At 35.4% G+C, this 11,720-nt stretch overlaps 1 protein-coding gene across 1 annotated transcript in view; it reads right to left on the bottom strand.

The window, feature by feature from the left end:
* LOC115228205 (E3 ubiquitin-protein ligase TRIM33) overlaps nt 1–11,720 on the bottom strand; it is a 158,304-nt gene that overhangs the window by 112,393 nt on the left and 34,191 nt on the right.

Below are 11,720 nucleotides of genomic sequence, written 5' to 3' on the forward strand. Positions count from 1 at the left end.
TTATGTCCAACTTTTCTCTCAGGGCGCTCACACAAACATGTATGCACACTCACATTAAAAATCCAGTGAATCATACTAGCTTCATTTCTTCCAAGCCTACGCATGTTCTCAGCAGTCGTGACCCATGTTTCATTTTGCAGTATACATAGTAAGGTGTAGAAGATGAATAATAAAGAAATACTGAAACAGCTTGGTGGAAGCTTTTCAAACATTTTGGTACCAAGTCAATGAGAATGCTTCTACATGGTTGCTTAACTTGGTAAAAGCACCAGCTAAGTTTCCTTCAAGTCACACTAAATCATGTAAACTACTGAATTATAAACTGGACAATATAGTCTCTGATGTACAAAACTGATAGCATGGTCATGGCTGGAATACTTTTAGACAATACATCCACTCATTATGTCCACACACACACACACACAACAGGCTTCTATATCTGTTTGGTCAGCCCTGGGTTATATATAGTAGAAGGTACCTGCTTATGATGCCTCACATTAGGACTAAACTTAAAACCATATGGTTAGGAAGCAAACTTCTTAAACACAAGCCATGCCAGCACTGAAGGAAAGGAGAGAGAAAACGTTGATGATAATATAAACAAAACAGCATAAGGAAATACCAAGCATTGGAAATATAACAAAAATTCTAGAAACAATGCTTTGATGTTAACTTAGCCAGACAAGAGAATAATTCCAGTCTCTCCAAATGACAAACGAGACTGAAACTACATATTATTTATATTTAAATCAATATCTTGATCCAAGAAACAATAAATGTTACTATTTCAGAAAATAAACTTTTGTCTCTGTTGTGGAGTGAACCAACACGCCTACATGACTGTCAGTGGACTGGACGAGTCTATAAACAAATGAGCCCAATAAGTCGAAATGTGAGAGCAATAAGTCTTGTTGTCGATTCTGTGTTAGAGTATTGGATTGTTATTGTGCAAATGGTTACAACATAACCAACATAAGATAACCATTGCTTATTGGGTGCTACTTTGGCATGTGACCTACAACCTAAAGGACGATTGCTTTAGGTTACTCTTTAGTTTACTTTTCAATTTCTAAAAAGACCTTGTTGATTACAGATTTTTTTACAATAATTTTTTTTGTACATACTTAGCATTTTAAAAGAGTTTTTCAGAATTCTTACTATTTCAATAAAATCGTGTCTTAGTAAATAATAATAAGAGACCAAGAATAAACAATATAATGATTAGAATAAGTGCGTAGATCACACAAGTTTGGTAGCTGCGAGTTTTGCAACGTAAAGAAACTAAAAGCTAACCTAAAGTAACCAGAAACTAAAAGCTAACCTAAAGTAATTCTCAATGCCTAATACCTCGTTTCTGGAGGTATCACTCATGACAGGTCATCCAGATTGCTCATCATATTCTGAAAAACTCATATATATATATATATATACATACATACATATGAAGTAATCACCCTTGAAGTTGTTAATCACACAACAAAGTAGCAGTGTTTATTGTTATAGGTTATATTTGGTACTGTGAGATATATATATATATATATATATATATATATATATATATATATATATATATATATATATATAATATATATATAAACACACACATACATATATATATATATGAAGAAAAAAAATACCTTTTATCAATGGTATAATTAATTATACCATTTTTAAAAATTACATCTTATAGAAGAGTAAATATAAGATAAAACATATAACAATGATTAAGTAAAGTGCAAAATAATAAATAAAACGTATATATTTATTCTACCAAGTATATACAGTTTATTTATTATTTTGCCCTTTACTTAATCATTGTTATGTTTTATCTTATATTTAATCTTTCTATAAGATGTAATTTTTTTAAATGGTATAATTTAATTATACCATTGATAAAAGGTATTTTTTTTCTTCATATATATGTATGTATATATGTATATCTTCATATAAATGTATATCTTCATATATATGTATGTATGTATGTATCTTATATTTAATCTTTCTATAAGATGTAATTTTTGTAAATGGTATAATTTAATTTTTCATTATTGAATTGATAAAAGGTGGGCTTTTTTTCTAATTTATATATATATACATATTATATTTTTGGAAATTTCATTTAGTATTTCTAAATTGAATGTTTCCCTGTAAGTTTGGAATAATATTCCCTCATATTATTATTATTATTATTATTATATATATATATATATATATATATATATATATATATATATATATATATATATAAACACACACATACATATATATATATATGAAGAAAAAAAATACCTTTTATCAATGGTATAATTAAATTATACCATTTTTAAAAATTACATCTTATAGAAGAGTAAATATAAGATAAAACATATAACAATGATTAAGTAAAGTGCAAAATAATAAATAAAACGTATATATTTATTCTACCAAGTATATACAGTTTATTTATTATTTTGCCCTTTACTTAATCATTGTTATGTTTTATCTTATATTTAATCTTTCTATAAGATGTAATTTTTTTAAATGGTATAATTTAATTATACCATTGATAAAGGTATTTTTTTTCTTCATATATATGTATGTATATATGTATATCTTCATATAAATGTATATCTTCATATATATGTATGTATGTATGTATCTTATATTAATCTTTCTATAAGATGTAATTTTTTTAAATGGTATAATTTAATTTTTCATTATTGAATTGATAAAAGGTGGGCTTTTTTTCTAATTTATATATATATACATATTATATTTTTGGAATTTCATTTAGTATTTCTAAATTGAATGTTTCCCTGTAAGTTTGGAATAATATTCCCTCATATTATTATTATTATTATTATTATATATATATATATATATATATATATATATATATATATATATATAATATATATATAATAACTGACGATATAATACCTACCTAACATCAGTTTAAAACACTTTAATACATCCTAATCACTTACTTTTACGTAAATTAGAAATTGTCGTAAAAATGTGGTGGTATTTTGAAGTTCCTGCACTAGTTCTGTAGTACGCCAACAGATGGCAGCGCACAGCTGCATGTGCAGTTAGAGCTAGAAGTGATCTTCATGAGGCAGTGTGCTGAGTGACATTGCTGTGTTTACTTCACAAGTTGTGAAATTTGTGCGTTAGTGATCACATGTGTGCTGTAGTCTGTGATTTTGCCATAGAAAGGTACAAAGAGCCAACGTGGAATTTTGTGTTAAACTTGGGAAGTCTGATACAAAGACATTGAGCCTGCTTCAGCAAGCTTACAGTGACGAGGCAATGGGTCATATGACATGTTTTAAGTGACACGAGTGCCAGAAGAGCATCTCTGGAAGATGATGAGCAATCTGGATGACCTGTCATGAGTGACACCTCCAGAAACGTGGTATTAGGCAGACTGTCAATCGAGAGTTCTACTGCAATGTTTTAAAGTGTTGGGGGGGGGCATTTTGCGATAGCAACTGGATCTGCGGAGCGCAAAGAATTGAATTCTTCATGACAAAAATGCATCGTCAACAGGATCTCCTCACTTGTGAGTTTCTCGCCAAAAGCCACATGGTATCGCTTCTGCACCCACCCTATTCACCAGATTTAGCACCTGTGGACTTTCAACTCTTCCCCAAGATGAAAATGCAGCTCAAACATCACTGTTTTAACACCATTATCAAGACCTAGAGCGAATCACAGAAGGTCCTTGACTCACTTACTGAAAATGACTTCCAAGACGGATTTCCAAAAATGGCAGGAATGCAAGGTGACTATTTCAAAAGAGATGTTAAAATTTAAGTAAATAAAGTATTTCTTATTAAACATAACTAGTCCAAGAACTTTCTGATACCACTTCATACCTTTTGCAAGAATCTGAAATGCTTTCAGTAAGAAAAGTTTTTTATCAAACAAGGATTTCAAAGACAAGAGCCCTATTCATATTTAACAATTTAGAATGTAAACAAACCATATCTGGCTCAAACATTCTACCTGCTTTATGTTCAAACCAATCAGATCTGGCATCTCATACCTATCCTACAATGTCATTCTAAACAAACAATTGCATCACTGAAATCGTGAAGCTATGAAAAAAAAAAATCAAGCTTTTCTTTTTGTAAACATTGATAGAGGCACACATGCATACATACACACAAACAAACACACACATTCATGTTATCATTAAACTAAATATGGTCACAAAGATTGTTTGTGTGTGAGGGAGACAGACAGACGGACAGAGGGGAAAAAAGAGAAAGAGGCCATCACTAGACACTCTGATATGCTGATTCCAACAAACTAACAAAACACTATGGGACTGGAAAGACTAACAATCAGAACTACAACAGAAGACAACTTGCCCAAAGGAACTGAACCTAAAGCTATGTGGGTTAAGTAATGTCCCCAGCAAGCCTGCAGTCCACACAGCCAGGCCTACACCGATCAAAAATCAATGTCAAAATCTGTAGAAATACTGGATACTTCTAAAGTTGACCACTAGAAAGTATTGACTGATAAGTTCACTATAAGTTTAACCCTTTCATTACTAACCTGGCTGAAACCGGCTCTGGCTCTGTAGTACAACTGTTTTGTTTTCAAAAGTTTTGAATTAAAATCTTCCATCAAACCATTGTCACAATTCATGTTCCTAACACTAGCCGAATGATAACTAAATTATTTTACTAAATTCTTTGTTATATTTGAAGTAATTGAAAGAAACGCAGATCATCACAAAAAATAAATACAGTAACAAAAGGGTTAAAGAGACAAAGTCTTCCAACAAGACTTAAAAACTTTCGAGTCCCTGATAACTTCAATCCTTCTGCAATTGGTATGAGAGCTAAACTCTTACAGCTGGCATAGTGCAAAGAATCCAGGCATTTGAGTACATGTGTTTCAGGTTGTTACACATCTCATGCACAGCACAAAACAAATATCTGGACATGGAGCAAGTCATCAAATATGATAACAGACAGGAACGACTTGCACAGATAAAACAGAAAGTTTGCCCGGTATGGACAATATCTATTTCTTTACTACCCACAAGGGGCTAAACACAGACGGGACAAACAAGAACAGACAAATGGATTAAGTTGATTACATCGACCCCAGTGCATAACTGGTACTTAATTTATCGACCCTGAAAGGATGAAAGGCAAAGTCGACCTCGGCGGAATTTGAACTCAGAACGTAGCGGCAGACGAAGTACCTGGCGTGCTAACGTTTCTACCAGCTCGGTGGTATGACAATATCAAGGACCTGATATGTCCACAACACCATAACTTTGCTACGCATAATAGAGAAGAACAATTGTTATGGCTGACTGCAAAAGTGTCAGGAGTGGCATGCCAATGTCAAGCAGCAACAGTTGCGAGAGAACCTGAAGATGATGTTCTAAATATATCATTTGTTATCTCTGTGCTTGAATTTATAGACAAGATGTTTAAGCTGCTTAGCAACCAGCATCTGTGGAAATAGCTTTCAAGAAACTCATCTGTGATTAAAAGAAAGCATCCAATTAGCGTTTCTTAACCTGTCAACTCAGAAATTTATTGCAGAAAAATTTGTTACCTCATTACTGTCATTGCTATTATCATTAAATGTAATATGGTCACAAAGATGATGTTCCCAAGCACACGCATGTGGGCGTGCGTGGCAGTGTGTCAAAGGTTGTCACTTGACACTTAGGTTTGCTGATCCCATCACACAAGCAATCAGAGTCCAAGTGGCAGTAGGAGAATTGATATGAGAGTGAATTGAAGGCTGAAGAGGGGTTTAGGTTAATTAAATTGGTTAGAATAACAAACTACACAGAGAAAGAGTGGCAGGAAGAGAATTTTAAAAAATTGATGAGATATTTCATAAATTAACAAAGTCAACGATGAGTTACATTTCGAAACAACCAATCAAATGCAAAAAGATGTCGTTAAGTGTCACGTACTGTTCAGCTAACCAATCAAAGTCTAGATTGGATATTATGAAGATTAAGGAAAAGTCATGGAAAATTGTGTCTCTACAGAAAGGCATGAACATGGCTATGAGGTTAAGGAAATTGCTTCCCAGCCATTTGGTCTTGGGTTCAGTCCCAATGTGTGGCACCTTGGGCAAGAGTCTTCCACTATATGTCTGGGCCAACTAAAGTGGATTTGGTACACAAAAACTGAAAAAAGCATATGTTTGTGTGCGCGCATGCGTTTGTTTGTGTGTGTGCGTTTATGTTGTTTGTCCCTCAACATCATTTGACAACCAGTGTCGGTTTGTTTACATCCCTGTAGATTAGCAGTTCAGCAAAAGAAGCCCATAGAATAAGTACCAGACTTAAGAAAGTATGTACTGGGGTCAATTTGTTTGACTAAACCTTTCAAGGCGGTGCCCCCAGCATGGCTGCAGTCTAATGACTGAAACAAGCAAATGATAAACAAGAAAGAAGGTCGCAATAAAGGAATTATCACAATACAGAAATATTTGTTTATATTAATTATGCCATAAAATAAACTAGGGTTGCGTGGCTGAGCATCTAAAACAGAGGACAGCTTGGCTATGGAACTATCAAGCAGTCATAACGGTAAATTTTTGAGTGTTTGCATTACAGGTGAAAAGCAGCAGAAGGTTAAGATATGGACGTACATGCAAGCAATTACACTGAGTTTATACTCAGGAACAGATAACCAGCCATATATTTCTTTTATCACAGTCAAGAAATAAGCTTTACAAATCTTCCAAACTCATAGGTGAAAGATATGGCTGTGTAGTAAGAAGCTTTCTTCCCAACCACATGGTTCTAGGTTCAGTCCCACTGCATGGCACCTTGGGCAAGTGTGTTCTACTATTGCCTCGGGCTGATCAAAGCCTTGTGAGTGAATCTCATCATCATCATCATCGTCGTTTAACATCTGCTTTCCATGCTAGCATGGGTTGGACGGTTTAACAGTGGGCTGGCGAACCAGATGGCTGCACCAGGCTCCAGTTTTGATCTGGCAGTTTCTACAGCTAGATGCCCTTCCTAACACCAACCACTCCAAGAGTGTAGTGGGTCTTTTACGTGCCACCGGCACGGGAAACTGAAAGAGGTCCTCTCTGTGTGTGTGTGTGCATATTGTTACTGAGAATATATATATATATTTATTGTGTGTCTATGTTTGTCCCCCACCACCACTTGACAACCAGTGTTGGTGTGTTTACATCCTTATAACTTAGCAGTCTGGCAAAGAGAATGATAGAATAAGTACCAGGCTTGCAAAGAAAAAAAACAAGTACTGGTGTTGATTCATTTAGGTCAAAGTTGTTCACAGTGGTGCCCCCAGCATGGCCACAGTCTAATGACTGAAACAAGACACACAAAAAATGGAATACAACAATGGAAGATAATTAACTTTTATTTCAAAACATTAACAGGGCAACTGAACAGCTGCTAAGCACAGGTGGGTGGAATCATTCAACTGTGACATGATTAACCAAGAGAGTCTCCCATTAGCATCCAGCAAAAAGGTCAACAACCTGTAATCATTTTTTTACAAAAATGATAAGCAGTTCGCATAAACCAGTTTCACCACTGTCTAGATATATGAATGTGTGTGCATAGGAGGTGCACTTTACATGCGTGTGTATAAGCATAAACATTTATATACACATATATACACATATATATACATGGTGGAGGTTTAATCATTCCAACATCCTAATTTTCCATGCTTTCATAGGTCAGACAAAATTTGGTGAGGCAGAATTTATACAGCCAGATGTTCATCCAGTCACTAACCTTCACCTCTATCCAAGCAAAGAAGTAATTTCAGTACATCATGAATCATCATCATCATCATCGTTTAACGTCCGTTCTCCATGCTAGCATGGGTTGGACGGTTCGACCGGGGATCTGGGAAGCCAGAAGGCTGCACCAGGCTCCAGTCTTATCTGGCAATGTTTCTACAGCTGGATGCCCTTCCTAACGCCAACCACTCCGTGAGTGTAGTGGGTGCTTTTTACGTGCCACCTGCACAGGTGCCAGGCGAGGCTGGCAACGGCCACGGTCGGATTGGTGTATTTTACGTGCCACCGGCACGGAAGCCAGCTGAGGCGGCGCTGGCATCGGCCACGAGTCGGATAGTGCTTTTTACGTACCACCAGACCAGGGATCCTGGCTGGTTCAATTCGATTTCGATTCGTACCACCAGACCAGGGATCCTGGCTGGTTCAATTCGACAGAAAGAAAAAACAGAATCTCAACAAAACAAAGGACCAATTTCAAAAGTGATCTTATAAAAATTAACCAGAGGCGCCTCAACGGTATGGCAAATACAGGACCTACAGATTTACTACTATCGACTTTTGATATGGAAGGCCAGAATGTAATCCTTTCATTATCTGAATACGAGCATAAAATACAACAGTTCTGTTCTTCAGAGACCTCAATTAGAAGTAAAATGCTTTAATTATCCAAAATATTATTTCAATTATTTAATGCAAAGATAAAATCAATAAATAATCAAGAAGCCATAAGAGTGGCTGTGTGGTAAGTAGCTTCCTTACGAACCACATGGTTCCGGGTTCAGTCCCACTGCGTGGAACCTTGGGCAAGTGTTTTTTACTATAGCCTCGGGCTGACCAAAGCCTTGTGAGTGGATTTGGTAGATGGAAACTGAAAGAGGCCCGTCATATATATGTGTGTGTGCGCATGTGTGTGTGTCTGTGCTTGTCCCCACAACATTGCTTGACAACCGATGCTGGTGAGTTTACATCCCCGTAACTTAGTTATTTTACTAAATTCTTTGTTATATTTAAAATTAATTGAAAGAAACACAAAGTATCTCAACAGAAATATGGTAACAAAAGGGTTAAGACATGTGGATCAAGGAAGGGAATACAAGGAAGAGCAATGTGTAATATATGTTCTTATAGCAGTATATATATATACACAAACTAAGTACATTTTGTCCTCTTGGTTTCCATTTCATTTGTGCATGTTATTTCAAACTCTTTTCTGTGTGTAAGTAAAATGGTAAGCAACCCATATTAATACAACCTGTGCAATGGTCATGAAATATAATAAATATTTAATTGGTGAAAGAATGGTTAAGAATTTTTGTTTTCATTACCATGCGGTTCAGGGTGCGTTCCTACACCATGGCATTGTAGACAGGGATGCTCTGACCAAAGCCCTTGTGCGTGCAATTAACAGGCAGAAATTGTGACAGACAATTGTGAAAGTGCATGGCTCCATATTTAGAGCTCGTATTTATGGGATAGTGATTTCGTTTCCTGAACCGGGTTGCATGATGTGTTCTTGAGCAAGGCATTTATTTCATGTTGCTTCAGTTTACTCAGCTGTAGAAATGAGTTGCAACGTCACTGGTGCCAAGCTGTATTGGCCTTTGCCTTTCCCTTGGATAACATTGGTGGCGTGGAGAAGGGAGGCCGGTATACATGGGCGATTGCTGGTCTTCCATAAACAACCTTGCCCGGGCTTGCACTTTGGAGGGGATCTTTCCAGGTGCAATCCCATGGTCATTTATGACCAAAGGGAGTCTTTATATATATATTCTATGATTACAAACATAATTATAATCAGGGATCAGCTAATTGCTTCACCTCGCACCGAATTTAGAAATAGGAGTTAAATGCCTTTTCTACTACCATAAAGATGGGGTAGAAAGGGCTCCTTAGCCGTAGTGAAGGCAATCTATCTAGGGAGATAACCTTACAATAAATCACTCGGTCCGTAGCTTAGAAATACTGGGTTGACGTCCAGCGGGAACAGCTTTGTTTCATAGAGGAGGAAAGATCTTCTTTAGTACTTGGTTGTACAATGCTTTCCAATGTGTGTAGTAGTGGCGCGCGCACACATTATTAGCCATTTGAAAAGACTATGAAAGTCTCGACCACGGTCAAACAATGATGATGAATGAATGACCATAAAGATCTCCCAGACAGTAACACACATTTTTTCGGCTATATATTTTTGGAAGTGTGGTTGAATATTGGTTATGCAATGGCACTTGATCGCATACATTCCTGACACTCTCAAATTTATATTTCGAAATGCTGCACCAAAGATGAGAAATAAGTAAGTAAACATAACTTCACTTTAATCTCGAAATGCGTATGTAGTTAATTTAAGTCGTGTGGATTCGTAATTTTTTCTTTTTGCCAACGTAAAAATGTGTTTTACTATCTGGGAGATCTTTATGGTAGTAGAAGAGGCATTTAACTCCTATTTCTAAATTAGGTGTGTGGTAAAGCAATTAGCTGACCCCTGATTATAATTATGTTTATAATTATAGAATATTTGTATAATTTTACCTAAAAAGGTTACTTTAACATACCAAACTATTTGGTAAAATTATTAATTAATTTTATCCTTTTATTATTTATATATATATATATATATATATATATATATTATATATATATATATATATATATAATATATATATATATGTGTGTGTGTGTGTGTGTGGTGTGTGTGTGTGTGTGTGGTGTGTGTGTGTGAAGTAGAAAATGAATGAAAAGAGAATAAGGAAAGTGTCTAAAAATGCAGAAAGTTTTAAAAAGCTTTATATTTCAGGTGCAAAGGCTTATCTTCAGAAGAATAGTCAAATATGTGTATTTACATAGATTTTGTCTTGGACTACTCAGTTTCAGAGTTAGCAGCAGTAGCAACAAACTCTCCAACTGTCGGCGTAAGCAACTCCTCAAATGTTGGTGTAGGAGTGAACTAAAACATACGTGTGCACATTTGTGCATTCCTTTGTCTTCACAATGTCTGTGTGGACAACAAAGTCACCATTCGTACCAACAATGTCGTTGCTTACAATAAACTATAGGGGAGAAAAAAAACCTGTTCAGCCACTGAGCTATTTTGTTCAAATGCCAGGGTTGGAAACAGGAAGAACATCCAGCCATCGAAAATTTACCTCAAAAAAGTTTGTCTCACCAAACATTAAATCAATGCTGATGAGAAGGTTAATGTATTATCACTTTCATATAGAAAAAAATAACAGTGTTAAAATGATCCTTTGTTACAAATCAGTTAACATTTGGTTCACCAATGTATGAATAAATACAGTAAACTAACCCTGGTTCTTTTGCTTGTTGTGATGACTGCAACCATAATAACAATAGCATAGGGGCTAGTATATAGTTAATGATAATGATTATTACTTGAACCAAACATTGCTCTTTTATAAGCAGTGCATGAAGCAGATTGTTGGTCACCAGTAAGCTTTGCCTCTCTCAACATACTACATAAAATCATAAGTCTGCAGTCAGGTGGACACCAGATCACAGTAAGCAACAGGTGAACCAATACTAAGCCAGATAGAAATAGCAGCTAAATTTATCTCAGATCACACTATTCACCGGAAATATAACAATCTGCTAAAACAGCAGCCAAATGTTCCTCAAATCACCTCAGAGAAAGGATGGGGAAGAATGGATTACTGTGGGTCTAAATACTCAGAAATAGAGGAGATGGTCATGATTAGAATATATTTTTATGATATAGGTTTGCTCAACAATGACAGACCTGGAGCTAAACAACAATGCCAAAAGAGAGGGTGTTTTATTTAGCCACTCTACCAAGGTCAAGTAATTTGAATTGCTTGGAACCTAACACCACAGAGGACTAAGTACAGACTAACAAATTCTTTGTAAGAATTCTATGAATTTCACTGCAGGAAATTACCATTCACATGCTGTTTAATGATTCATTCCTGTTTATTCCAACA

Source organism: Octopus sinensis, unplaced genomic scaffold, assembly GCF_006345805.1.
Source record: "Octopus sinensis unplaced genomic scaffold, ASM634580v1 Contig09956, whole genome shotgun sequence".
Taxonomy (NCBI): domain Eukaryota; kingdom Metazoa; phylum Mollusca; class Cephalopoda; order Octopoda; family Octopodidae; genus Octopus; species Octopus sinensis.